This window comes from Coregonus clupeaformis, chromosome 20, assembly GCF_020615455.1.
Source record: "Coregonus clupeaformis isolate EN_2021a chromosome 20, ASM2061545v1, whole genome shotgun sequence".
Classification (NCBI taxonomy): domain Eukaryota; kingdom Metazoa; phylum Chordata; class Actinopteri; order Salmoniformes; family Salmonidae; genus Coregonus; species Coregonus clupeaformis.
Genome location: NC_059211.1, coordinates 58,226,144 through 58,229,627, shown reverse-complemented (window position 1 = coordinate 58,229,627; position 3,484 = coordinate 58,226,144).

Below are 3,484 nucleotides of genomic sequence, written 5' to 3'. Positions count from 1 at the left end.
GACAGAAATGTAATGAATTAAAAAACTATTAATTCAAGTCTGCAAAGATAAATAATACTGCACATTTTCACAGGAGGGGTACATTGAACATCAGCTCACACCAGATGCCACACCTGTACAAAATGTGGAAAACAACACAGTGAAAGAAATGACAGGAAAATGAATGCCCCACACCATCACAGCACAATTGCCCCACTGTCTGTATGTCCCCTGTATACCTACTGTACAAGTTAAGGTGATAGAAGATGGACTAAATTACAAGATATACAAGTTAAGGTGAAACTGTCCTTTGTAGTAGACAGAAATAAGATAATGTCATTGTATTCTACTCAACTTTTTTGTTTTTACAGTTCATACACTGTTCATACACTGCCTTGCAAAATTATTCATCCCCCATCGCGTTTTTCCTATTTTGTTGCATTACAACCTGTAATTTAAATTGATTTTTATTTGGATTTCATGTAATGGACATACCCAAAATAGTCCAAATTGGTGGAGTGGAATGAAAAAAAAAAAGTCTTTCAAAAAATTCAAAAGAATGAATAACGGAAAAGTGGTGCGTGCATATGTATTCACCCCCTTTGCTATGAAGCCCCTAAATAAGATCTGGTGCAACCAATTACCTTCAGAAGTCACATAATTAGTTAAATAAAGTCCACCTGTGTGCAATCTAAGTGTCACATGATCTGTCACATGATCTCAGTATATATACACACCTGTTCTGAAAGGCCCCAGTGTCAGGGAGTGATGTGTACGCGGCGAGTGAAGTTAGACGCAGGACACAGAGATTCAGGCAGACTACTTTACTAAATGTAAAGTACAAAACAAACACCTCCGCAACTGGAGGGAAAAACACCATATACGAAATATGGAATAACAGCAAGGCCGAACATCGACTAGACATAAAACAATAACACACAAATACCAAACGTGAGACAAGGGAAATTATAGGCTAAACAATCAAACATAATAGACAACAGGTGTAACTACTCAAGACAAAACAAGACAAACACCGAAACATCGATCGGCAGTAGCTAGTACTCCGGGGACGACGAACGCCGAAGCCTGCCCGAGCAAGGAGGAGGAGCAGCCTCGGCAGAATCCGTGACAGTACCCCCCCTTGACGCGCGGCTCCAGCCGTGCGCCGACCCCGGCCACGGGGACGGCCAGGAGGACGCGGAGCAGGGCGAGTTGGATGACTCCGGTGGAACTCCGTCAAGAGGGAGGGATCTAAGATGTCCCTCCTAGGCACCCAGCACCGTTCCTCCGGACCGTACCCCTCCCACTCTACGAGATACTGCACACCCCCCATCCGACGTCTCGAATCCACGATGGACAGGACTGAGTACGCCGGAGCCCCCTCGATGTCCAGTGGGGGCGGAGGAGCCTCTTGTATCTCATTCTCCTGGAGTGGACCAGCTACCACCGGCCTGAGGAGAGACACATGGAACGAGGGGTTAATGCGGTAATCATTGGGCAGTTGTAACCTGTAACATACCTCGTTCAATCTCCTCAGGACTTTAAATGGCCCCACAAACCGCCGACCCAGCTTCCGGCAGGGCAGGCGAAGGGGCAGGTTTCGAGTCGAGAGCCAGACTCGATCTCCAGGTGCATAAACTGGACCCTCATTGCGGTGGCAATCGGCGCTCGCCTTATGCCTACGGATAGCCCGCTGCAGATGGACATGCGTAGCGTTCCATGAGCGCCGAAATCATTCATCCACCGCAGGAGCCTCGATCTGGCTCTGTTGCCAGGGTGCCAGGACCGGCTGATACCCCAACACATACTGAAAAGGAGTCAGATTAGTGGAGGAGTGGCAAAGTGAGTTCTGGGCAATCTCTGCCCAGGGGATATATCCCGACCACTCCTCCTGCCGGTCCTGGCAATAGGACCTCAGAAACCTACCCACATCCTGGTTTACTCTCTCTACCTGCCCATTACTCTCAGGGTGAAAACCCGAGGTAAGGCTAATCGAGACCCCCAAGCGTTCCATAAACGCCCTCCAGACTCTAGAGGTGAACTGGGGACCCCGATCAGACACTATATCCTCAGGTACCCCGTAGTGCCGGAAGACGTGTGTAAACAGGGCCTCAGCGGTTTGTAGGGCAGTAGGGAGACCTGGCATTGGAATGAGACGGCAGGCCTTAGAAAACCGATCCACAACGACCAAAATCGTGGTATTCCCCTGGGAGGGGGGAAGGTCCGTGACAAAGTCCACCGATAGGTGAGACCACGGCCGTTGTGGAACGGGTAGGGGTTCTAACTACCCCCTGGGCAGGTGTCTAGGTGCCTTACACTGGGCGCACACCGAGCAGGAGGAGACATAAACCCTCACGTCCTTGGCTAAGGTTGGCCACCAGTACTTCTCACTAAGGCAGTGCACTGTCCGGCCAATACCAGGATGACCAGAGGAGGGTGACGTGTGAGCCCAATAAATCAGTCGATCACGGATCTCGAGCGGCACGTACTTCCGCCCCTCTGGACACTCTGGAGGAGTAGGGTCGGTACGTAATGCCCGCTCGATCTCCGCATCGACCTCCCACACCACCGGTGCCACCAGACAAGACTCCGGAAGTATGGGAGTGGGCTCAATGGACCTCTCCTCTGTGTCATATCGCCGGGACAGGGCGTCTGCCTTAACGTTCTGTGACCCTGGTATATACGTGAGCTTAAAGACAAACCGGGCCAGAAACATGGCCCACCTAGCCTGACGAGGGTTCAGTCTCCTAGCTGCCCGGATGTACTCCAGGTTACAATGGTCAGTCAGAATGAGAAAAGGGTGTTTAGCCCCCTCAAGCCAATGCCTCCACACCTTTAGGGCTTGAACCACCGCTAGCAGCTCCCTGTCCCCCACGTCATAATTACGTTCCGCCGGGCTGAGCTTCTTTGAATAAAAGGCACAGGGACGGAGTTTAGGAGGCGTGCCCGAGCGTTGAGACAGTACAGCACCAATCCCCGCCTCTGACGCGTCCACCTCCACTTGGAACGCCAAAGAGGGGTCCGGATATGCCAGCACCGGAACCGAGGTGAACAGGTCCTTCAGATGTCTAAACGCCCTGTCCGCCTCAGCCGACCACTGCAAACGCACCGGGCCCCCCTTTAGCAGGGAGGTGATGGGAGCTGCTCTCTGTCCAAAACCCCGGATAAACCTCCGGTAGTAATTGGCAAAACCCAAAAACCGCTGCACCTCCTTAACCGTGGTAGGAGTCTGCCAATTACGCACGGCTGAAACGCGGTCAATCTCCATCTCCACCCCTGACGTGGACAACCGATGTCCCAGGAAGGAGATGGACTCCTGGAAAAACAGGCATTTCTCCGCCTTCACATACAAGTCATGCTCCAACAGCCTACCCAACACCCGACGCACCAGGGCCACATGCTCGGCTCGTGTAGCAGAGTATATTAGAATGTCGTCAATATACACCACTACACCCTGTCCATGCAAATCCCGGAAAATCTCGTCCACAAATAATTGGAAGACTGA